The sequence below is a fragment of the Anabrus simplex genome, chromosome 5 (genome assembly GCF_040414725.1).
Source record: "Anabrus simplex isolate iqAnaSimp1 chromosome 5, ASM4041472v1, whole genome shotgun sequence".
Lineage (NCBI taxonomy): Eukaryota > Metazoa > Arthropoda > Insecta > Orthoptera > Tettigoniidae > Anabrus > Anabrus simplex.
The window spans coordinates 384741317-384768836 of NC_090269.1; the positions used below are offsets into that span (position 1 = coordinate 384741317).

General features: G+C 38.9%; 1 long non-coding RNA gene across 1 annotated transcript in view; it reads right to left on the reverse strand.

Moving 5' to 3' along the window:
* LOC136874957 (uncharacterized) overlaps window positions 1–26802 on the reverse strand; it is a 41245-nt gene extending 14443 nt beyond the window's left edge. Inside the window, exons 1-3 of the long non-coding RNA XR_011018321.1 lie at window positions 26771–26802; window positions 17165–17280; window positions 13639–13726 (exon numbers count right to left, since the gene is read on the reverse strand). This is a non-coding gene — a long non-coding RNA (uncharacterized lncRNA). The remainder of the gene's footprint in view (window positions 1–13638; window positions 13727–17164; window positions 17281–26770) is intronic.
* Window positions 26803–27520: the final 718 nt, after the last annotated feature.

Sequence of the window (27520 nt, forward strand, 5' to 3'; positions counted from 1 at the left end):
TTACAAGGAGTTATTCTAATATTAAACTTATTACATACATATCCTTTAGTACCTTTTATACATGGCATTCTTGTCCATTTTTGAATGGATCCTTGGAGGTAATATCTCTCGGAAGGAATTAGGATAGTGTTATCTATACTAGGGACAGGGGATATGGCGTACAGTTGGTAATTTTGTTCTTCAATATTTGGTACTGATAGAATTACAATCAATTCAGATTTTGACATTGCCACTTGTGTTTTTGTAAATTTAAGATTTCCATACACATGGTAAGAATCAGTATATATTATAGCCTTTTCTGAATAAACAGTCTGTAGGTGTTTAATAATATTCTTCAAGTCTTTTGCGGAGAATATCTTGATGTTGGTTATGTCGTTGAATGAGAGACTGATAGTTTCTTCTAGATCACTCACTACTTTGTTGAACTTGTTTACACACGACACTATGTGTTGGTAATTTTCGAATACATTGATTTCGAAGTTTTGCCTTTGGAACATACCTTTAATGAGTTTAGTATTAGAGTCTATTCTATTAATTTCATTATAGAACTTTTGAACTATGGAATTGCTAAAAGATAATAATTTGTTTACATTTTGTATTTCATTAGTACGGCTCTTTCTTAAGGCATTTAATTGGGTTTGTAAATTATCAAAATCATTTTGATCCAGATTACCAGATATAAATTTAATTACTGAACCTAGACCATTAATTAGGCCTCGTTTACTTCTATTGGTAACAGGTAGCAATTTATTTAAGTCTTTTCTAGTATTTTCCAAAGTTTCATTTAGTTCATTTACTAAGTATGGAACAGTGTCGTTAGTATGTATTTGAAATTTCAATACAGTGTCCTGTAGGTTATCATAAGATTCCTTTAACGTAGTGAGGTTAAAGTGAAATAGAAATTTGTGGTAGTCTTCTATTATTACGGCGGAACCTAGCGGATCAGCGTAAAATCCTCGAGTTTCTATGGGTTCTGACTTGAGGAATCCATGTCCGCATGTGAATCTGAAACGAGATCAGTTTTCCTTTTAGGTTTTATATTCCTAAAATTCCTTACATGGGTCTTTCCATTTTTTATTTTACAGTAAACTTTGTTCTTTTCAATTTGGGTAATTATACCTTCATTGTAGAGATTCTTCGATTTTCTGTTTCTAGTTTGTGGGTCTAATACAAAGACAGTTTCTCCTACTTTGTAAGTGTGTTTGAAATTGGTAGTACTGGGTTCGATGTTGTTCTGTACTGTGAGTAGGTGTCTACCTTGCCTTTCAACGTATTCATTGATCTTGGGCGAAGGCGAGAAGATATGATCCAGGGACTTATAATATGGACCATATAATACATTAAATGGTGGTTGCTTTGTCGTGGAATGAATAGCTGAATTGTAATTAATAATTACACTAGGTAACAGCTCTCGTAATAGCGTGAACTTATCATTATCTCTTGAAATGCTCAATTTCTCGAGAAGAGTTGAGTTAAATCTCTCAACTGGTGAATTAGACGATGAATTCAAAGGGGTTGTGGCATGGTATTCAATGTTTACTGATTTACAAAAGTCTTTAATTAAATTATTCTCAAATTCTCCGCCCTGATCATGGGTAATTTTCCTAGGATACCCGTGATGTGCGAAGTATGTCTGTAATTCATTTAATACGGCCAGGGCTGTACCATTTGACAGCACATATGCTTGACCGTATTTCGAGAATACGTCTATTATAGTTAGTATTCTGTCTTGCTCGAAATGAAAAGTATCAATATGGATTGTAGAAAAGGGGTGTTCTGCGGTGATAGGTCCTTGGTTCTGGACCTGGTTGGGGTTTCTCTCATACTTGTTTCTTTGACATGAGTTACACTGATTGATCAGGGTACGAACCTGATCTCTCAAATGTGGCCAATAGTATTTCGTTTGTAGGTGCTCGACTGTTTCATTTATGCCATTATGATTCAAAGCATGGTACTGTAAAATTATCTGTTTTTGTGAATCAAGGGATTCAACGTCTTCTAAGAGTTGCATGCATCTAATTATTATTAATTCTGATGTGAACAATCTTTGACATGTTTGGATGAATGGGATTTCAAGGGTTACGTCATTAAAATGAACGGCGTATTTGTTGGAAGGAATAATTATTTTCAGTAAATGATTATTCAAATCTTGATTCAGGTTTTCTCGTGTGACAATCATAATATGCCTGGTGTGCTTCTTGAATATCCTCTGTTCGAGAATCTTCGGTGAGCTACCATATTTGACAATTATCTGGTTTCGGTTCTGGTTTAATTTTCTTTCGGACATCTTAAGGGTGAATATAGGGTCTTGCTGATTGGAATGGATCGTCTGATTATCAAGTCCTTTTTGATAACCTTCATCTCCTACGTTTGGCATATTAGAAGCTGTCTCTTCGCTGGAGTTTACTTCTATTCGCGAGAGGGCATCAGCTACATAATTCAGTTTCCCTTTGACATACTTGATGTCGAAGTCGAATTCTCCGAGCTTTATTTTCCATCTATAAAGCCTAGAACTGGGATCTTTCAATGTGAACAACCACTGAAGCGGTCGATGGTCACATTCTACTTGGAAGTGTTTGCCCCATAAATATGGTTTGAAACGTTTACAGCTTTCTACTATAGAAAGGAGTTCTTTCTCTATAGTGGAGTATTTTCTCTCTGCAGGGTTCAGGGTTCGAGAGAAATATGCTATCGGGTGATTTCTCTGTGATAGAACGCTTCCTAGAGCGAAATCCGAACTATCTGTGGTTAGTGTGAATTGCTCATCGAAATCTGGGTAAGCTAGCACTGGCGCATTGATTAAGACTGTTTTCAGAGTTTTAAAAGCTGTCTCATATTCGGGATTCTGAGATACTCATTCACATTCTGATCGGTTATGGGATTTATCTCTAATGGCTGGACTTCGATATTTTCCAAAGGTTCAACCAGAACGGGTCTTCTAAACTCTTTCTTGAAACTGGTGTCGATCGGATAATGTATTTGATAATTCTCAGCATGCAAAATAGCATCTTGAAAATACACTCCTTCGAAACTGAATGGAGGGACATATACGTCTCCTTGTTCTATGGATACCGGTGGGTTTGAATGTCTTCTGTTTGTTTGATGAATAAAAATAAAAAGGTATGGTTTTACCGGCTAATGTGACTTGATTAGTGCCGTAGTCTATTTTTGCTCCTAATCTGGTGAAGTCGGCAGAGCCGATTAGGGCATCAAAATAGCCGTGCCATTTCATCACTCTAAAATTTATAGGTGTGTCAATGTTGTGCTCAAGAAATATTGGGTAACTTACATTGTCATCGCCAATAGTTTCTGTATGTACTGACTGTATACAAAACGGGCCTTTAAACAAAAATTCAGAAAAGTAACTAAGCGCTATGTCAGGGTTCATTATAGAATTACAAGCCCCACTATCAATCAAAATCTTGAGTCCATATACATTAATGAATGGCAACTTAGGTGCGTCGCGAATGTTGTTTAGGTTTTCGATTGTGATTGCTGGGCCAAGTGAAAATCCTGAAGGTATTCCTCACTCATTTGCTCATTAGGAAAGCAAGATGGGTCAACCTGTGTGTCATAGTGATCTGAAATACAAGTGGTGTCACATTCTTCAGTAAAATAAGGGACGTTAGTTCGAGCCTCATTTTCAATTTCTGTTTGAAACTCTACTTTATGCATGGGGTTTTCTGTCTGAATGTCAGTAGGGAATTCTGCATGTGAATTCACGTTTCCTCTTACTGTGGAAATGCCTGACATTGGTCTCGGATAGTTACGGTTTGGTTGAGATTGATTGAAACGTCTACCAATATTATTAGGTGTAGGGTAAGGTCGGTTCATAGGTGTAGTTCTTGTTGGCTGTGGGTTCGATTGGACGAATGGTCTTGTGTTAGGTGTTACACTGGGAATCCAGTTCGGTCTTGGTTGCATGTTCGAAAAGGGACGGGGTGCAAATTGATCTTGTGTTCCCGTTTGTGATGTATACTGAGGTCTCAGTGGTGGTGTATAGTTGTGTTCTGTTTTTCCGAATGGAGCAAGTTTATGTGCGGTGAATGGATTGTGACTAGTGTTAGGTATCATTCTATTCTGTTGTGTTCTCTGTCCGTTCCTCAGTTGGTCCATGTAATTCTCATGTGCGCGATCATTGTCATATGACCTGCAGATTCGAATTGCTTGACCGAGGTCATTTACTTGTGCGTATCGTAAGTATGAACGATACGGTTCCATAATTCCTGCTTTAAATGTATGTAAGCTTAATTCCTCAAGTTCTCTGAGTTTTAATTCTAATATCGCTCCCTGGTAATTGATCTTGTATAGACTTATGCATTGAAGTTTTAATGATTCTAGTCTATCGTGGTAATTTGGATACTGTTCATTTATTTTCTGAAAGCAATTAGAAATTTGTTGAACTAGAAGGCGTTCATCGCGAACGTCTCCGTATTTACGAATTAGTTTCTCCTTTAATCTGTCGTAGCTTGAGTTCGCATCTAAGTCTAGGACACTACATGCATCTCCTTTCAACTTCGACTTTACTACATTAAAGAGAAATTCATTGATTACAGCAGCGTTTGGAGCTGTGGGTGCTCTCCTAAAATTGTTTAAGAAGGCATCACACCTTGCAATGAAGTAATCTAAACTGCATGAAGGACTTCCGTTAAATTCTGGCAGTAACTGAATGTGGGCATACTCAAATTTTGTTAAGAGCTCGTTATCAGACATTCTGAATTTATAATTACGGAAATCAATAAAATAATTAAATTTACAAGCTAATAAATTATTAGTTTAATTGGTTTAATTCAATGTATGGTGAACAGCGACGAATCTATTCAATCTCACTTATTCAAAATAATTGAAGTGGAAATAATTGTATTATTATTATTATTATTATTATTATTATTATTATTATTATTATTATTATTATTATTATTATTATTATTATTATTATTATTATAGTCAGGTACTCTAGTGCCTGGTATATAATGAGTTTCTTTTAGTTCTGATTTTAATTTCTAATTTCCTAGTCTACTTTGTTTAACTCTCAATCTTGACTTCACTTTTAAAAGTACGTTCCAAATGACAAGCAAAAAAGGCGAAAAATCCTATTCTCAGATCTCTCCTCTATACATTTATCACTCGGTAGTTATTAATGTTGCACTTACAGATAGGAAAAGATGATCCAAGTCGTTTGCATCCTCCTGGTCTTGTTGGCGGTCTGCTTGTGGTCCAGTCCTTCTCGAGTTGCTCAGCAGTTGTGGGGATCGGCAGTCTGGTACTGATGGCGGTGGAAAAGGCCCTTGGAAATTGTGCAGTCCCCTAAATGTTGTCGGTAGAGCTGCACCCAGAAGACTCCTTCAGGGTTGTCGTTTCCTCCAGCAGTTCCTTCTTGGTCTATCTGGCTAGGATGACTCTGCTCGATCCCGGACGAGCCCCCAGTTATGTTTTAGCGGTTTATATCTCGAACGTAGAACCTTCTAATAGCGTTAATGTTAAACCACTAAGGTCTCGAATTCGTTACCGCTGGCTGTAGGCTACTCGTTGAGAAATAACTAGACTTGTTTGTAGCAGGTTTATAATAACTTGACTTTTATTTAAGATTGAATAAGGTAAACAGTTGCTGATAATCTACTCTCAATGCTGATGTTAAATGCAGAGTTCGATTCTTGGTGACGGACTAGCACAGTCCTACCTAACAGCGAGTTGATGATTAAGTGAAGCTGATGAGCCTGGGACACAGGCTCTTTTATAATGAAATAGTGAGCAAAGTTCAGGGCGTACCCCGAGATTACAATACACTCAGTTGCTCTGACTAACAGCGAGTCATCAACAAGAATCTTTCCGCTCATGTGTGTGTCACTGGGTTTACTTTGGATGACCAAGCCAGTGACAAATACAATTGTGACATTACTTCCTGAATCAGCCTATGACTATTATACAGTATTGAAATACATGGTAATATTTCCTTCAAAACTTATAATTATGAATATTACTTGCTGTACCTGAGATACTAGGTACATTACCTTGGGTTTCAGGTGACATGCCAGTATGGTCATGTAACTCGTGCACTTGGCCATAGATTGTACTCCTTAACTAAGATACGCCTATACAAGCTTTGCTTCGTAGATTGCGGGGATGGTGATTTTGCAGATGTGATTGGATGAAAATATTATAAACTGTGTTTCTATTGGATCGCTGGCTAACGAGCAGCCAATCACTGCTTTAAGCTCACATGCAACAAGGAAGTAAAATTGACAAGGGTGTATCTGCTAGCCGGGAAAAAGGTGGAACAAAACAAGGTTCTATCTGCTCCACACTCGCAGATAGAACCTTGTCTTGTTTAAGTGTGATTATACGGTCTGCAGATAGAACTTTGCCACACTCGTAGTTTCCACATTTTCTCACAGATGGCATCATAGTGCTTGTTTTCGAATAGAACACGTCAAATAGAACTCTGTAGTGTAAAAATATGACTTTCACAAATTTTGTCAGATAGAACTATGTCATTCTAAGGTCGCGACATTTCAGTTTATTAATCTCTCCTTCTCGAAATCACCCTTTGATCACGGCGTTAAAACGGAGTCAATACCAAAAGATTTTTCTCCATGGCTTTTCTTTGTCGAAACGTTGTTTTCTCTCCTGGTCGTCATGGCAATTATCAGTTGTAAAGTGTAGGTGGGGCGGGGTCGACGTAGGAAATAGGAAAAGGGCAATGAATGGGATAAAGAATGCCTCCATCTACCTTGGGTGGTTAACGTCACGATTTCAAAATGTCCTCACACAATATGAAAAATGAAAATAATGTCTGTCTCTGTGATGTAGTGGTTAGCGTCATTATCTGCAACCCCGGAGGCCCGGGTTGGATTCCCGGCTCTGGCACGAAAATCGGAAAAGTGGTATGGGGCGTCAACGGGGTCCACTCAGCCTCCGGAGATCAACTGAAGTGGAGATGGGTTCTATTCCCACCTCAGCCATCCTCGAAATGGTTTTCCGTGGTTTCCCACTTCTCCTCAGGCGAATGCGGAGGGGGTGTCTAAATTAAGGCCACGGCCGCCTCCTTCCCTCTTCCTTGCCTATCCCTTCCAATCTTCCCATCCCTCCACAAGGCCCCTGTTGAGCATAGCAGGTGAGGCAGCCTGGGCGATGCACTGGTCCTCTTCCTTAGTTGTATACCTCGACCCTATGTCTCGCGCTCCACGACACTGCCTTTGAGAAGGTAGAGGTGGGATCTCTCGCTGAGTCCGATGGAAAAGCCGACCTTGGTAGGTAAACAGATTAAGAAAGAATGAAAGAAAATAATAGACAAGTACACAAGAAGCCGAATTAATATAAACTTCTAGAGGAAAGTACCAAACAAAGCGAGATAATCACACAATCGTACAAAGCTCAATCGCTCAAGATATGAAACGATAGCTGGAGGGGGTGTACAAACGTGGGGAGACCGGGAAGCTCTCGGACGCGGTATACAAATCGCCCGCATATCCCTAAAACACCATTGTACATAGCTCCTTATAGCATTCAATACGACGATTTAATCACATCACTTACCTTTCATTGCAAATATGTACATTTCTGCGGCATGTAAATGAAAAATGAACACAATCAGGGTTCATAATACATTATTAGGCTGTCAGAATTTGGCGACGGATTTAGGGCGGAACACCTCCGTGCGTACAGAATAAAAGGTCCCCAGAAATGTCTTAACGAAACATAGGGAACAGACTCCCAAACAAATATAACCAAAGTATCTCGCGTTATTTGCATCCTAAACACAAAAACTGAAAGAGAAAACGAATAAAGAATCACAACAATATTGCCGCTCGGAATCAGTTGGCTGCACAACGAAAAGGGAAAATGGAGAAGTGACTTAAATAAATCACATTACGAAATGCCAAAAGGAAACATATTAGGTTATCGTATTGGTCAAGACACCCGCAAAGACGATCCCCCTGTGCGATATGGGTAGTGGAATATATCCACGGTATCCCGCACCTGTCGTAAGAGGCTACTTAAAGGTGACCCGGGAGCCCTCAACTTGGGAGCGTGAGTTGGCGACCACAGGGAACTCTAACTGAGTCCTGGCATTACTTCCACTTACTTGTGCCAGGCTCATTACTTTCATGTATCTTATCCGTTATTCCTTGGTCAACTCTTGTTCATTTCCGACCACGACGCTGTTAGGTTCCGAGGGCTAGGAAGTCTTTCATTTTCAGGCCATTCGTGGTCCGTATCTTTCTTTGGCAGACACCTTCATATTTTTGACGTGTCGAATCCCTTCCATTTGTCTCTCTGATTGGTGTTATATAAATAACGGTTGTCTATTTGTACTTCCTCCGAAAACAATAATCACCGGCCGAGATAGCCGTGCAGCTGTGAGCTTCCATGCTGGAGATAGTGGGTTCGAACCTCACTTTCGGCAGCACTGAAGGTAGTTTTCCGTTGTTTCCAAAGTTCACACCAGGCACATGCTGGGGATGTACCTTAATTAAGGCCACGTCCGCTTCCTTTGCAGCCCAAGCTCTTTCCTATCCCACCGTTGCCAGAGGACCTTCAGTATATTTTCCGTTACTTTTTTTACGTTTACTTCAATTTCACTTTTAGTCTTTGTTAGCATCTATTGCTGCGACAGGCCACTAATCGGTGCGACGAAAAGCAAATTATATTAATAAAAACCATAATCACCACCAACACCACATAGATGGGAAGGGAAGACGTCTCCCCATTATGAGAGGAAATGAACCTAATTATAACTTACGAACTTTCCACTATTACTAAATGTCTTCATTCCTGCCCTGAAGGGGGAGGCGGGCCTCCTAGACGATGACGCCGTCTCTCAGGTCAGGAGATTTGTACCGGAAGAGATGTGCGAAGAATTTGAGGGGGTTGGTGGCCGTGGCGTATACAAAGAACTATCGCGGCATTCGCCTTAACGCAGAAGAATAGAAAACCACTATGAGGAAAGCTAACGGCGGGGACCAGATCCTCTCTGTCTCCCGAATACTGAGGCGTAAAGCCTCTGCTCGGTTGGCCGGTCGGAGTGCAGAGCTGTCGGACCAGGTACCAGTTGGGCCGAGACACCCTTTGCATCCACCGAGCAACTTTCCACCTAGAACGTGCCGCTCACATTCAGAAGACTTTAGAGCATTTATCACAATAAAGGTAAGAAACATCATGCTTATTTTCAGCAAAAGATCCCCAGTCGGAATTTCTAAGCGTCGACAGTAAGGTTACAAAAGTATCATGGAAGTTCAGACATAGAAGAGGTCTAAGATATAGCAAAGAATGAACAAGTTAACATCATAAACCAATAATTTCTCAATAGTTTTAAAGGTGACCAAATAACGCATACTAACATTGACTCCATAGTGTTCGATGGTGTTCATGAAGTTAATAAAGCTCGTTTGTGCAATGGGACGAGATGAATGTATGGAAGCTAGACGAAAATATCGTTCCAGCAGAAATTTGGACCGACTCAGCTTCAGAAAGAAAGTGGGTGTTTTTTTTTTTTTTTTTTTTTTTTTTTTTTTTTTTTTTTTTTTTTTTTTTCAAGTACAGATTCACCTGTGAATCCTGGTATACCATTCGTTGTTCACAGTTAATTTCCTCTGAATTTACCCTTCTCTGTCATAATGAAGAAATCACCAGCATAAACATTCAAAGTGGGATAAATCTCCCCACTCCAGTGTTTTGGACTGTTATATCATGTAGGTTACTCAAGAGTACGCAGATCCATTGACGTCGAAGTACAGCTCCAAGCTACAGCTGCATTCAGTACGGTTTGTAAGGAAATTCTCCAATACATTTTTTGATTCTATTCCAACGCCGTACAAAACCTGGGATGTGTAACTTGTATTCGTAATAATAATGTTATTTGCTTTACGTTCCACTAACTACTTTTACGGTTTTCAGAGACGGCGAGGTGCCGGAATTTAGTCCCGCAGGAGTTCTTATACTGCCAGTAAATCTACCGACATGATGCTGACGTATTAGAGTACCTTCACATACCACCGGGTGATCGAATCTGCCACGTTGGAGACAAAATCCCAGAGCCTCAACCCTGTGAGGTACTCAGCCCCTAACTACCTTGTATTCATAAGATATTATAACCTTCCAATGTATGTCAGGATGAAGTTGGTAAATACATTGGAAGTTTATGATGAAAATAACGTCATTGAAATCATATGTCCGATCATCATACGTCCAGGAGTGTCTGAACTTAGGTGACCGTCTAATTATGTGAACGACAGGCGACGGATTGAAGGCGTCGGCGGAATGATGATAAGCTCAAAATCCCGTGGTGCCTCGCAAAATTTCGATAAATAATAAGACGTTGTGGTGCATAATGCAGAATTAAACGAATATTACACTTTCTTCAAGTAAAGGCCGTTAAAATGTGTATAAATGGCGGAAAACATCTATGGAAGAAAGGTACCGAAGGCCATGGCGCGGTTAAATTAATCGGAATAAGCTGAGTTTATATGTGGTGGCCATACCTTGCTCATCTAGTCTGCTACGATTCGATGATCGATATTGATGACGAAATTGTCGATTAATAACCTAAAATACGATGCAGTAAATTGTTAAACGAGTTCCTTTGCTGATATAAATGATTCGTACGGGATCACTACGCAGTATGTGTCATGTGTTTTAATTGTCAAAAGCATATGGGAGCTAGAAGCAAGAATAAATCCTAAAAAAAAAAAGTCTGTCATTATTATATAGTAGTATGGAATTTGTTTTTCTGATGAAGGTGGATCGTAATCTTGTTACGTCTTGGAAGGATTAGAACTATTAAATACGCAGAGAGAGATTGTAAAGCTAAACATAGCGCAATATTAGCATATTATTCAGTAATAACCTATTGTAAAACAAAATATATATTTTGTTCTGTCAGAACATTCAGGCAAGTGTGGTACTCGAACTTTGTGACTATACTAATGCATGTAACCCTGTTCTAATAGGTATTTTAAGTTTCAGGTGATATGGAGCTAATGAATATCGGATGTGATTATGAAATAACAGCAAATCCCAACATGAGCAGTTAAGCAATAGAGGGACCTCAAAGGATCTGATGAGAAATATGATGCATTCCAATGGCTAAAGATAAAACTAGAAGACGAGAGGTGACATCGTCACGGAGCTCAACCAAGGATGAGTACTTAAATAATGATTCACCATTCCGTTATGTAGTTGCTTTTTTTAAATGTAGAGTAGCGTATTCTTTATGTCGATTTATGACATGTACTCTTACAACTTGAAGGCTACCGTTTCATTTATTTATCATTGTTTCGCGTTGAGCTAGATCGTTGCGTCTGTGTGATAATTCAATCTGTGTCGTGGTATAATATACGATGAGTCGTGTGAATTCTTAACGATCTCTTGCAAGGTTACACGGGATGATTTAGGCATCGATGGTGCTCGTGCCGAAATAGTGTCATCGTGAAGATTGTTAATTTAATTTGTGGTTCGAAATACTTCGGAGGAATTCAGTAATCATGATGTGCGCAATTTTGAGTCATCAGAAATCATGTTCTTGTACTAGATACAGTGTTCGGGAAAAGCAATCGCGATGTCGTCACGGTAATATTGTGCTAATACGGCGATAATATTAGTAGTCTTCAACGTGAAATGCCTGAATAGATTTTCTTTAAAGTAATGTGAATTCGCTGTGCATGACGTTTGAGTGATGTGATGAAGTGTTTAATATTATAGGGTTGTTGAAAATATGTAAATGGTTAATATAATATGAATTGTTATAGAGGTGTCATTAGGATTATGCATCCTTAGGATGATATGATATGAAGGTCCTGATGAAAGTTATTATGATAAAAATTGAGTTGGTCATGCCTGTGAATTTTAATATTGTCATAATGATTGATAATTATTTGGGCATGAGGCCGTATGTTGGAATGATATTCTTAGGGTTTCGTTTCGAGAACACTGTTAGTATGATCGTCAGATTATTCCAATTAAATACAATACAGACAAGCGCGCACAGTATTAATGGAAACATTTGGGATCTTCACGAAGTAAATAATGTTGTACAATATCGGATCACGATATCTTCGAGGGTGAGTAAGTCAATTCTTTTGCTAGTCGTATATTTTTTGTAGATCATTTGACTTGTTGCCTAGAGCTGACATAGTTTTCCAGGCTGAACTTCGCAGTGGACTCCAGAGATGCAGAATCAACGTAGTTAGAAAATCATAGTAGATGTTGCAATATTTCTTTGATTTCCATTATTTAGGTGCAGATGTTGGTGAATGTCCAAGAGGGACCGAGCTACTTTTCACTTATATAATGTTGATGAATGATGTATTATGGTGCAATCTCATGTCATTCGAACATTTTCTTGCTTGCGCGATGATCATGAACATAACTTACCGGTGTTTTCAAGTTGTCAAATCGATTTTCTCAAAATTTAACGCAATGATTTGAGTAAGAAATAACGGAATGTTGAAACGTATTTAAGTAAGGATAGTTCTACGATGCGGGTGATTTAGCAATTCCCAGTTACCTGTTTAAGAGTATGTGTGATGGACGATAAATTTTATCCACTTTAAGCCTTCAGCAATGAGACACTTGTTTCTTTATTTTTCGATTTTAATTGGTGATATTACTAACAACTGTTATCAAGAGTTGAAAGTTAGGCATTTTATTTCCTAATTAACGTAATATTCAATTTTTTACTTATGTCCGTTTGTGTTGCTTTCAATTTGTTCATTAAGTTATGTAGTTGTCATTTAAAGATATTTTCTTAGTCATTAAACGGAAAATCCTTCCATAAAGGAAATATTTTCAGCGTTCTCATTTGTTGTAGTATAAGGAATGTTAGGATAATTAGTCTAATTTAGGACAGTAAATGGTAATCATCTCTTCACACCAACCTTGCCAATATTAATCCACCGTAAGATCTGTGACCCAACTCGTCGAACTTGCACGTCCCGTGAGTGGAATTTCATGTATCTCCGCATGATTACCAGCCGAGGCGCGACCCAACATTAAGAACCCTGAATTGAGATGTACGTGAAAGGTCACAATATATTTATAGTCCATTTAGAACTCCAATAACTTTATAGGTAGTAATTTAGACTGTCGAAGTCAGGCTTACGTTCCAGTTTATTATATACAATTTAATTTAAAATAAGTAAATTCACCATAGTCAGAATTAAAATATTTTCTGAACTCCCACCAACGTTAGACTATAAGTTTACGTTACTCTTTTCGAAATTCCTGGCGCAAGCATCTTACTCAATGTGAAAGGTCAAAGAAGTTAGCGAACACCATTCCAATTCTACGTAGTCCTCATTGTACCCCTTTAATGTGCAGCTTTCAGTATGTAGATGAGTTATTTCTTAACCTTAATTAGCAACATTGAAATAATTAATGACGCATGCAAAACGGAGAGAAAAAATCACGATCAAAATCACAATGAATATGCAGTTCTGAACTATTCATTATGTTGGGGTCAGTAACACCCTGTCAAAAAGGAACAGATACATTAATATAATTTTGTAGACTCAAATCTATGTAACTGGTATTTCAAAATGTACTAAAGTGCACCATATCCCTCCTTGAGAAACTATACTGTACTTAATGATAATGTAATATTTTATGGTCTCATGAGAGAAACGTAATATGTGTACTTACGTGGAGCATGTTGTCCAAGAACTGTTCCTGGTAAAAAGACTGCAAGCCCGATGACAAGCAGGAGGAGTAGTGATCTTGTCAGCACCATCTGACAATGAAATAGTTTGACAATGAATTACCTGTGTGTGACTTACTGAATTTATTACATAGCGATGAAGTATCTACGTGAATGAGTATTATTCTTTACCAGTGATGCATTTGGAACTAGACAAAAGGTTTCAGCTTACTCGGCGGGCGAATTTGGTAATTAGACGAGTGAAATATTTAGAAAAAGGACATGAACTTAAAGAAGACCTGCAAAACTAAATTATCTCATCTTTTGGCCAACAGGTCTTTTAATGTAAACAGGTATGAATATTGAATTTTCATGACCGCGTTGTAATCAACACAGACTTTCAACCTATTAGGTCGTATTACGTACATTTAGTACGTGTTGAGGAGATGTTAAGTACAGAACAAAAATGGCCAACCAGACACCAGTGGGATCCGAAGCCACAACCTCGCGATTTCGCGACGGTTGCTCTACCAATTGAGCTATGGTGGCCTAGGCCATCTTTGTTCTGTTGGAAAGGATCTAAGTTACAGGTCTGGCACAACTGCCATCACACTGTAGAGTGCGTGTAAGTTGCCCGTTGAGGGCCAAGTCAATGAATATTGAATTTTCATGACCGCATTGTAATCGAAACAGACTTTCAACCTATTAGATAGTGAAACCTGAAAATTCAATATTCATTGACTTGGCCCTCAACGGGCTACTTAAGCGCACTCTACAGTGTGATGGCAGTTGTGCCAGACCTGTAGCTTAGATCCTTTCCAGCAGAACACAGATGGTCTAGGCCACCACTGCTCAATTGGTAGAGCAACCGACGCGAAATCGGGAGGTTGTGGGTTCGGATCCCACTGGTGCCTGGTTGGTCATTTTTGTTCTTTACTTAACATCTCTTCAACACGTACTAAATGTACGTAACACGACCTAATAGGTTGAAATCTGTTTCGATAAACAGGTATATTACAGTCAGTGGAGAAGAGTTGTGTGGCACTGATGACTTTAGAATTGGGTTTAATAAATAAAGCTATACAAAATAAATTATATTGCGTACCTGTGAGACTTTTGAACATATGAAAGTCTGCTTGTGGGGCCTTTAAGTTTCTGGAGAAGGATATTGAATATTAAAATTGAATTATATTTATTTAAAATTAATGACAGAGGTCCGCTAAGGTACGACTTAAACTTGAGTTTATTAATCAACTAGCTGTACTACCCGGCTCTGCTCGGACACTTTCATTTAATGTTTCATTTTTGTACTAACAGTCAGGTGATTTCTTTTGTAGAAATTTTATTGTGACGTTCAATCTAATTTTACGAACTATTTTTTGTAAATTTAGAGTTATTGTGTTGTGTTTCATATTATGTTTTAGTACAAATTATAATTTCACCTTAAACTATTTCCTTGTGGCATCCATACTGTTAGAAAAGTAGCTTATCCTTTCAAACAAATAATAAAAATAAGTATGTACAACCATATGCATTTACACCTCGCACAATAAATATGATCTACACGATTACAACGGTCACCAGTCACGCTGTGGAGGCAGCACAAACATCGGTGATTTTGGACATATTCTTGCCAACCCCTTCTCAACCCCCATGCTGACGGTGGATGAACTTCGACTTAAACGACATCCAGAGTGTCACTATTCCATCTCAGCGACCCTGAACAGTATGGACTATGCACCAATATTGATGGTTGTCTATTACTTTTATATTTCAAACCTGACCACACCTCGTCACCAAGACTGCTATTGATGTCTCACCCCTATAGTATTTTTCTTCACATAGTCAGTCATCTGTGCACTAAGTTTAGGTGAGGGCTATGCTGGAACTTATCAAATCCATAAACTCGGGCATTTTGGAAAAAAAACTCAACACTTCTCAACCTCCATTTCGACTGGGACACACTTAGTATATATCATAAAAGGCATCCAGAATGTCACAGTTCGTCTCAGTGGCCCCGAAAAGTATGGATTCAACACTGATATCGGCCATTTTCAATTATGTTCCCACTTCTCCTCCAGCCAAATGCCGGGATGGTACCTAACTTAAGGCCACGGCCGCTTCCTTCCCTCTTCCTTGTCTATCCCTTCCAATCTCCCCATCCCCCGACAAGGCCCCTGTTCAGCATAGCAGGTGAGGCCGCCTGGGCAAGGTAATGGCCATCCTCCCCAGTTGTATCCCCAGACCCAGAGTCTCCATCTCCAGGACACTGCCCTTGCGGCGGTAGAAGTGGGATCCCTCGCTGAGTCCGAGGAGGGTGAACAGATTAAGAAGAATCTGAACATTTGCTATTCTTATTTGTTTTTATAGTGCTAATCGAGGTGCTATTACAATACATAACTCACCGCACTTTACTGTTCAGTGTTCAAGAACTTGAGGAGTGTTTCCCGTAAACCAGTTGTCCTGATCATTCAGTGGACCCATCGAACAGTGGACGTAGCCATACGTCAGAAAGCATTACTTTTTGTACTTTTCAGAATTAAGGGAACAAATTAGTGGGATCGTGTATACCTGTGGTCTTATAGTAAGGTATCGCATGATAATTTCCCCCTCCTACACAGAATGCAACAGTTCCGAAGGGCTTTGGATCAAGCGCTGCTCAGCTGGAAATTCTGCAGATTACGAGGTTACGTGTGGTCAGCCATTATTCTAGATGTTCTAGACCGAGGCCGCGATCTCACAGTCATATGGCTCCTCAATCGTAAACAGCGATCCAGGTAAAAATCCCTGACCTGGTCTGAAATAGAACCCGGGACCTGCGGGTGAGAGGCAGACACGCTCCCCTATACCTTTGGGCGGACATTTGCTTGACAATGCTTTCGAATGCTCAGAAATGCATAAGGCATTCTGTACTTGCTGGTGTTAATATATTTCTGTGATATACCGCTCTAAATTATTGCACCTTGACCCTTAGATTAATATATTTCTTAATTAAAAGAAAGGTACATAACATTTCGACAAAATTAAGCGTTATAAACTGAGTAACATGAATATTACAGTGTCAAAAGATAAACTGCCAAAAATTGTTGATGTCCGCGAGATATGTCATTAGAACCGGATATAATAAGTAACCTGACATAACTTACAGATAATTCTTTTATAAATGTGAGGTTGTCAGGCAGTCAGAGCTAACAAGGGTCTGAATTAAAAGTAAATCGAGAAAGTCAAGTGGTAGATGCAAAATCCTCGCTGTCGCTAAAAAATCACAATGTGACTGCAACAATTTTTTGTTCTCCATGCAGATCAAATTCCTAGAACGCAACATATTCAACAGTATCTCCCTGTAAGTAAGAGCGACAAAATACATCGTGTGTAACTCCCGTCCGTCGTAGGAGGCGACTGAAAGGGGTACTGCAGGAGCTCTCAGGTTGTACATGCGGGTTAGTTATCATGGGGCCGTAATCTAAGTATTCTATTCCCTCCACTTACTTGTGACTGAATAATCATTTCAATCATCCTTATCCGACTTACCTTGGTCAATCCTTCTTCTCTCCTTCCTCCAAGGTGTTAAGTTTGCAAGGCGTAGGTAGTCTTTCGTTTTTACACCCTTCGTGGACCTTTGCTTTCTAGCACCGAGAGTTTTATTCCTAGAAACATAGAAAATTGTTCCATTATTCCTTTGATTAGAAATAAGTGAGAATGTTTGCTCAGTTGCACTTGCTCTTGAAATAACAATAACCATCACTATCACTATTCAAAAGTAACGGATAACTATTTCCGAATAAATATTATCATGGTTGTTTTCTCCTACACTGAGATTATCAGAACATGAAGTATACTTTACCGTGAAAGAAGACAAAATCCATACATCGAGATTTGAAATGCAATAGGAATACATAATTCTATGTAGACCTGAAAACTTCCCTGGCCTGTTCAAAATTTATGTGTTACTTCATAGGCACTGAATAGTATTTCTTACTTTGTCGTATTGATATCGATGAGTTGTGGACAAATGCGAGAGGAATTATACATACGTGCAATAATTTTATACACCGGCTCCTTTGATAATAATCCGTTTAATGTTATTGCAGTTAGAAATGACCTTACCTCAACAACGTAAAAAATTTTTAAATAAAATATTCTGCGTCGTTCCTTATCATAATTTTAAACCCACAGATAATTTAACGACAGCCAATGTGATTGGGCAATTAAAGCTTTCACTTTTTCATGTACCCTAACACAGGGGTAACGAAACTGAGCCACGTTCGAATCCAAGGTACAAGAAACCTCACCGTAACTGCTTCGGGTGTGTCGGGGTACAACAAAAGTGGATTCAGGTTTGTCAACAGGTTGAATACGATTTCTAATATGAAACACACCAGGTGGCTTGCCTGCGCCGTACTTTCTACTTATAAGTGTCCCGCTTGCATTAGTAAAGAAAGGGAAATCTAACAACTGATTTTCACAGGGGTATTACTGCATACAGGTTATCTATGCCAGAATAGGAAGAGATAACAACCAGACGGGCGGTTTGCTGCATGTTCTTCTGCGCTACCCGTCGTAAGCGGCCCCTTGCGTTTCCGAACGCTCAATAGTAGACTGGTATTTGGTACAGCAGCTGCCGTCAACACATCAACACTGGCTGGTATGTTCAGCAACGACGAATTCACAGATATAATTTTAACCTATCGAGAATATGGTCGGAATGCAGCCGAACCTCGCAGACGGCTTACACAGGAGTTTCCAAACAGCCATCTCCCTTCTATACTCGTGTTTCGCCGAACACTGTTCTAATTAAGAGCTAATGGATCGTTGAGGGACATACAAGCAGTATTTTGGTAGATTGGAATCTGTACGTGTATTAATTAATGAATTATTAAACATTTTCTGCATCCTTGGCCTGTTTATAAACGCACCCAGTTACAGAACGTGTGTAGTAAAATGACTGTCATTTGTTTCACATTCGAAATATAGCACGTAGTACAGCTCCTTTGTAAACCAGCAATCAGGCATCCCATTCATCATTAGTGCATGCGGGACAGTTACAAGTAGAAAGTACGGGGCTGTAAACCCACCTGGTATAATGGTCAGATTCACGACACCAAGTGGAGACCTTATGATTTCCAAAAAGTTATGAGGAAAATAATCTAGAAAATATGAACTAGTACCGTGAATGAATGTACTGTACACATTATAAACATCAAAATGCCTTGAAATTCCTTGCCAGCATAGTAACAAGCTGTTTAAATATCTGACAGGTTGTCGAAGTCTTAGATCATTCAGAGAGTGATATTCCACTCACAAAATATTCACTGAATCGTAAATTAAGGGAACAATTTCTTTAATAAATGCATTGATTTTGATTAATTTTTGAGGTAATTCCTTCTAAAGGACAGAAAAGTTATTTTCATATCCCGTTAGAGATATCATCATAAATAATATTTGAAAGAAAGAACTGGTAAAATATTCAAATAAAATTTATTCGAAAAGATCAATTTCAATAATTTCGGGTTAGACCCTTCCAGATGAGCTAGGAACTTGAGATTCAGCAGTATGATAGCTATTAGGCTGCAGCCCAAGGAAAAATCCCAAAAAGTTCAAATTTTTCATATTTAGCATCCTCCTCGTCCAATCAAAATAACTGACTCAGATTTCGTGTTAGGCCCTTCCAGATGAACTAGGATGTTAAAGTTAGGCAATCTGATAGAAATTGGGCTGTAAGCCAAGGAAAAATTCCAGAACATTCCAATTTCTCATATTCACCCCTGCACCACCCAATCAAAATCCTCTGCCCCCCTAGCCCAAACAAAGTGGCGGACGCCGTGATGCAGTACCCTACAATATTAAAATTGGGAAAAAATCTAGCTCCTAACCCGTAACAGACGTATAAATTGCAAGAAGTACAAATATTTAACCTTTTACCCACTCAAAAATTCGAAATATTAAGCAAAATTTAATGACGGTGCAGACTTTCGTTTCGAGCTATCTTGCGACTCAACGGTAATCACTATCAATAAACGGATTGTACTTTCGTACCCTAAAATGAAGAGATCTACAACTTTGGTCCTGTGACTTTTTGTCGTATTCTACCTTAGATTGAGCTTCATTTTCCCCGTTTTGGTCAATTTTGTCAAATTTCCATAATTAATTTCCTGATTCACACACTCATAAGACAGATAGATGAACGAAATTTAGCACGCTCCTTGGCAACATCATTGGTCATATGTAGACTGACTTTCGTTATTCTCGCTGCCTTACAAGAATGGGAAAATGGAAGGTATATGTGGAAGCACTGTTGAAATTTCAGCCTAATTTATGATTCTTAAGCAATTTATGGTGTAGACCGTTGAGATACGGTAAAACCTCAAACAACTAAAATTATAGATCGTTTCATCGTCAACCTGCCTGCCAAGTTTCAAGAGTGTAGCTGTCTGTTGCGTTGGCAAAATAATTTATCAACTTGTGAAAGTGGACGAAATTTTACATGGATCGAAATATTCACCTCTTTCTATGGTATAAATATTCGGGATACGAGAAAGCGCCTAAGATAGTAATATAGAAGACTAAACGGTCCGCCAGACGCCGCAATCCGTACCTCGATACCACGCACCGTTTGCCCGCAATAAATTTCCAAATGAAAGTCTGCACTATTTAGCATGCACATTGCCTGGCTCTATCTTATCTTATATAAATGAGTCTTCTGACGGCGCAATCCGTACCTCGATACGACATACCGTTTGGTCGCAATTGATTTCCAAATGAAAGTCTCCCCTATTTAGCGTGCACATTGCCTGGCTCTAGATTAGATATATAAAACCGTTTGGATCACTGGATGATTTAAATGTTTAGCGACTTCGGCACGAACTAGAAACTTGAAAGTTGGCAATATGATAGCTATTAGGCTGTATTGTGGGAAAGTTCCAAATGTTGATTTTTTGTTTTTCTTACTTCCCTTACCTTAATGTAAATTGTGGACGATATGTTGTAGTACGCAAGACAATTAACATTTCGCACAGTTACAACTCTTGGCTTGCAACCGACGGAGAAATTCGAAAGAGTTACATTGTTTAACGTTTTTACCTCCAGAAATTATCGAAATGTGGAAGCAATTTTCATTATGGTGCTTGCCATCGTTTCGAGGTATTTGGTGGCTAACTGTAAGTCGTACCGCCAAATGGACAAGACGTTCGGATCCCATAATGAAGAGATCTACAACTTCGGTCCCGGGAATTTTAGTCGTATCTTGATGAATTATGCCTTGGATAGAGCTGCATTTTTCAAATTTAATGTCATTTTTTTTATTTTTTCCGTAATAAATGTTACTGTTTTACACGCTTATATGACCGATAAAATCATGATATTTGGCAGGCTCATTGGAACGTTTGTGGGTCATATGTGAGCAAAATGCATGATTCTAGCACCCTGTAAAAATTGAAAAGCGAAAGTAATACTTAAAAACTGTACTCCTAATCCAAGATTCTAAACCAATCTAGGGTGAACTCGACGCAGATACGACTAAAAATCAAGAAACGGAAATATAGAGAGTTTCAACCACGATAAACCTACCAAGTTTCTAGACTATAGCTCCCCGTTCCGTTAGGAAAATAATTTATTATCTTATCAGAATCGTACGTAACTTGCATCATATCGAACGTTTAACGCTATACTTGCTAAAAATCGTGAATATACGGTACAAAAAATATTATGCGACCAAATATGTACGCCAATATATGGTCCGTCTGGTGGCAAAATCCGTTTTTCGTAACGCAGTACCGATTCGTCACAGTAATTGTCCATATGACCACTTGCAATGTAGAGGAATTGGGGTTTTCGGGGTGGAGCCCCCAAGGAGCGAAAGCGAGCCTTATATCTATATATATAAAAGCAAGTCGGGCTGGAGCGATGTATATATAAATATTTAAAAATGAAAAAAAGACGTGAATTAATGAGGCACTTCCAGAAATCTCAGAAATTTGAAACTTGGTACGAGGGAAACTGATGACCCCAGGATCCCTAGAAAAATCGGAAATTCTCAAAATTCCCTGAAGGGGGCACGCTGGGGGGGCTCAAATTTTGGGCTCAGCATAAGAACACAGTCGTATAGTATATCCAAAACGATAACCTATAGGTTTCGTGGGCTTAAAAATTTTCGGGAATTTCCTCATTTTTATCCCCTATCCCCCCAAATCAAGATGGCGGCACAACCTGCCAGACGAGGTAGACAATTGAAATTTGGTGAAATTATAGCTTTTGGTCCCTAACCGACGGGAAAATTCCAATATGTTCAAATTTTTCACTTTTTACCCCCAAAGATATCGAAATATGGAGGCAATTTTAATGACTGTGCAGACATTCCTTTTGAGCTATTTTTTGGCTAAACGGTAAGTCGTATCACGAGACGGATGGCACAGTGTCGCTTCAATTCGGAGTGATCTACAACTTTGGTCCTGTGACATTTTGTCGTATATCTCTCCCTTATACGTTAAATTTGGCCTTATTTCTGGATTGTTCGTAAATTTGGTGATTTTTACAAGTATATTTCATTGTTTGACACACTTATAAGAATGATAGGATCATCGCGTTAGGTGCGCACATTGGCACGACTAAGGGACATATGTGTACTAAATTTCATGATCCTAGCTTATACATAAGTAGGCAAAATGTAATGTAAAATGTTAAAAATGCACCCAAATTTCACCTTATTCAAAATTTGAAATCAATTTACCCCCTTAATATGGGAGATACGAGGATACGGTTTCGAAACAAACATTTAAAGTGATAAATGAGGCGTCTGATGGCGCAAACCGTTTCTTAATATCATAAACCGTTTAGGAGATATGAATCTCGAAGTGGAAGTCTGCACTTTTCTACGTGCTCATGCTTATCCGTCATCTATATATATAAAAGCAAGTCGGGCTGGAGCGATGTATATATAAGTATTTAAAAATGAAAAAAAGACGTGAATTAATGAGGCACTTCCAGAAATCTCAGAAATTTGAAACTTGGTACGAGGGAAACTGATGACCCCAGGATCCCTAGAAAAATCGGAAATTCTCAAAATTCCCTGAAGGGGGCACGCTGGGGGGCTCAAATTTTGGGCTCAGCATAAGAACACAGTCGTATAGTATATCCAAAACGATAACCTATAGGTTTCGTGGGCTTAAAAGTTTTCGGGAATTTCCTCATTTTTATCCCCTATCCCCCCAAATCAAGATGGCGGCACAACCTGCCAGACGAGGTAGACAATTGAAATTTGGTGAAATTATAGCTTTTGGTCCCTAACCGACGGGAAAATTCCAATATGTTCAAATTTTTCACTTTTTACCCCCAAAGATATCGAAATATGGAGGCAATTTTAATGACTGTGCAGACATTCCTTTTGAGCTATTTTTTGGCTAAACGGTAAGTCGTATCACGAGACGGATGGCACAGTGTCGCTTCAATTCGGAGTGATCTACAACTTTGGTCTTGTGACATTTTGTCGTATCTCTCTCCCTTATACGTTAAATTTGGCCGTATTTCTGGATTGTTCGTAAATTTGGTGATTTTTACAAGTATATTTCATTGTTTGACACACTTATAAGAATGATAGGATCATCGCGTTAGGTGCGCACATTGGCACGACTAAGGGACATATGTGTACCAAATTTCATGATTCTAGCTTATACATAAGTAGGCAAAATGTAATGTAAAATGTTAAAAATGCACCCAAATTTCACCCTGTTCTAAACTTGAACTCGATTTACCCCCTTAATATGGGAGATACGAGGATGTGGTTTAGAAACAAACATGTTTAGCGATAAATGAGGCGTCTGATGGCGCAAACCGTTTCTTAATATCATAAACCGTTTAGGGGATATGGATCTCGAAGTGGAAGTCTGCACTTTTCAACGTGCTCATGCTTATCCGTCATATATATAAATAAAATCGTAACGACCGTGTGTCTGTACATTGATTATTTTGGCGAAATTTCCGTACAGTTATCCGCTTCAGGTGTAATAATGACCATCTGCATCATTTTTAGCTTTGGTGTCTGTGTCTGTTTGTTTGTTTGTCTGTCTGTTCGTCTGTCCTTCTATAACTTGAAAACTACTGGATATATTTCCACCAAACTTCATATTTAGAATCCACCTGTCCTTGGGTAGGTTTTAGCGCAAAAAAATAAAATCGTAACGACCGTGTGTCTGTACATTGATTATTTTGGCGAAATTTCCGTACAGTTATCCGTTTCAGGTGTAATAATGACCATCTGCATCATTTTTAGCTTTGGAGTATGTCTGTTTGTTTGTCTTTTTGTCTGTTTGTCTGTTTGTCTGTCCTTCTATAACTTGAAAACTACTAAATATATATTTCCACCAAACTTCATATTTAGTATCCACCTGTCCTTGGGTAGGTTTTAGCGCAAATATCGTTTCTAAATCTCTGAACTGAGTGGGGATTTTTACGAAACGGAAACCGTGATTTTGCATTCCCTCAAAGTATACACAACCGAACTTAATGGAAATCAACCTGCCTTAATGAAAATTAATTTCTAAACCTTTTTTTCTCATGTGCATCATTTCGATAACAGGATTTAGTAAGGGAGATATCATTAACGGACCGTTTTTCGGTACAAATCCCAGCGGACTTACCGCAAGAGCGGGTGCGTTTAAAGCGTACTTCTTACAACTTGAAAACTAACAAGATATTTGAACCAAACTTTATATATAGCATCCATCTGTCCGAGGGTAGGTTTCCTTGGTGTCTGTTAGTTAGTTAGTTTGTTTGTTTGTTTGTTGGTCTGTTTGTCTTTCTCTAACTTGAAAACTACTGGATATATTTCCACCAAACTTCATATTTAGAATCCACCTGGCCTTTGGGGAAGTTTTAGGGCAAATATTGTTTCTAAATCCCTGAACTAATTGGGGCTTTATACGAAACCGAAACCGTGATTTTGCACTCCCTCAAAATACACACAACCAAACTTAATGGAAATCTACCTGCCTTACTGGAAATTAATTTCTAAACCTTTTCTTCTCATGTGCATCATTTCAATCACTTACAGGAAAGTTAGTATGATCAAACTCTACACGAACATTGGCCCGCCCAGTACCCATATGTGAGCCAAATGCTATGTCACATAATTATCCGAAAAGTAATGCAATGTAAGATATTCTTACACAAATTTCAACCTATTCAACGTTCCTGATTCAATCTGACCCATGAATAGATTAGATGCGAGAAAATATCATAGGACCAGCCATTTAGATCGCTAAATACTGCGCCTTACGGTACGATCCTTTGTCGATATGACGTACCGTTTAGCAGCAGTTAATCTGTAAATGAAGGTCTGCAATATTGTAAACATTCATATACTTTCGGATGTCCATCTGTATATATTCATTGATGTCGATTTGTAGCGATCGAGAAAGGATGTGTCTGCTATTTTAATCAGTACTCCCTACAACGACTTTGACTGCTGGCAGTAGGAATGGGGTCCTTCTCCAACTCCTGTGTAACTGGCATTAGTAAGGAGGGCCTACCATTTTAATGAATAATTCACTTTTCGATTTGTCTTGCAGAAGGCAAGGGATCATGCAGTTTTGTTCGAAAGTCCCCTACTCTATTGTGTTTGGCTCTAGGCCAGGGTGTCCGCCATTATAAACAAATGTTCCAATCTAAAATTTGACTAGCATTAGGCATAGTGGCCTGCTATTTTCATGGAAACTCACTAATTCTGTGTGACTGGCAGTAAGCTGGCTAGCAGCAGTAAAAAGGGACTGTCATTATAATGATAACTGCACAACTCAATTTTGACTGGTGGTAGGGAAGTTGCCTGGTATTATAATAAAAACTCCTCAACTGTAACCTGTCTGAAAATAGGAAATGGGTCTGCCATTGTAACTAAAACTCCCCAAAACGATTGTGACTGCGCAGTAGGCATTGGGGCCTGCAATTATAATGTAAAATTGCCAACTCGATTGTGAATGGCAGTAGGCAAGTGAGCCTGCCACTATCATCACAACTCCGCAACCCTCACTTTACATTGGAAACAACGTATGTGGACCTCCCCATGCTATTTCTCGGATAAGGCTAAGAGACATGCACTTTTAAAACAATCTCATTTGTTGAACGCACAGTATTTACGTCGATATCCGTATACAATGTAGAATACTGTAGCGAAGCACGGGTACATTTGCTAGTATATATATAAAGCCACAAGGCTAACTGACTGACATAAGTGTTTACCCACTTCGGCATGAGCTAGAAACTTGAAATTTGGCAATGTGATAGCTATTAGCGTGTAACCTACGGAAAAATTCCCAAAATTTTAAATTTTTAACTTTCCCCCCTCCCTCAAACAAAATGGCGGACACCGTGATGCAGTGCCCTACAAAATTAAAATTTGGCAGAGTTCTAGCTCCTAGCCTGCAATCGACGTAGCAATTGCAATAAATTAAAATATTTGATATTTTAGCCACTAACAATTTCGAAATGTTAAGCCAAATTTAATGACGGTGCAGGCTTTCCTTTCGAGCTCTCTTGTGGCTAAACAGTAATTGTTATCAAGAAAGGGACTGCACTTTAGGACACTAAAATTAGGTGATCTACAACTTTGGTCCTATGACTTTTGTCGTATCTCGACTCCTTCCACATTAGATTGAGCTTCATTTTCCCGGTTTTGCTCATTTTTGTTAAATTTCCATATATTATTTTACTATTCACACACTCATAAGATAGAGCGACGAACGATATTCAGCACGTTCCTTGGCAACGTCATTGGCCGTACGTAGACCAACTTTCGTTATTCTAGCTGCCTTGCAAGTATGGGAGAACGGAGGGTATATGTGGAAACACTACTGACATTTCAGCCTAAATTATGATCCTTAAGCAATTTATGGTGAAGCCCGTTGAGATACGGCAAGACCTCAAATGACCAAAATTATAGGCCGTTTCATCGTCAACCTGCCTGCAACGTTTCAAGACTGTAGCTGTCTGCTAAGTTGGCAACATTATTTTTCAACTGGTGCTAAGCGGACGAAATTTGATATGGATCGAAACGTTCACCCCCTTCTATGGTATAAATAAGGCTATGAGAAAATGCCTCAGACAGTACTGTAGGTGACTAAATGGGACGTCTGATGGTGAAATCCTTACCTCGATATGACTTACCGTTTGGCCGCAATGAATTTCCAAATGAAAGTCTGCACTATTTAGCGTGCACATTGCCCGGCTCTATCTTATCTTATCCTATACTAGCGCTTTGCGCGCGGCTTCGCTCGCGTCATAGTTGAGTTATGTCCCATTGTATTATTTTATTTCCCATTTATTTTTGAAGTCCACCGAACCAACCTTATGCGTTCTTCGACTTTCATAAGAAATGTAAGACATGAACGTAAATGTTGTGTTTTCCCGTCCCGGTTTCGGCCAGAATTGAAAAGTTTCACGAGTATTCCGAGTTCGCTGTTAAATGAAATTATCCTGTAATAATAGTGGAACCCCGTCACACGTAATCTAGTGCCATTGCACAAATTAGGTGGTTTGAGAATACGTAACAACATTACAGGTGCTCCTGCTTTCAAACGAAGTTAGTGAGATGGGAATCCTGGAGGATTAAGAGTATTTAAGAATTCTACTGGATAATTGACAGCATCGTCCGTTTGTAATACCGTGTCGACCGATTTATACTCTATTTCTTTTGCATCAAAGTATGTAAGGAATGCTTCATTTAATTCATTAGCCGTCTCATTAAGGTAAATCTACAAAAAATCCAGGATCTTGATGAGCATTTGGCATTAGACTGCCTATGGAATGCTAAATTTGACCTTGTACTCTGAAAGTTGGCATAAATCTGGGTTGGATGACTTGCTTAGCACCAAAAGATGTCATTTGAAATTATCCTGTAAT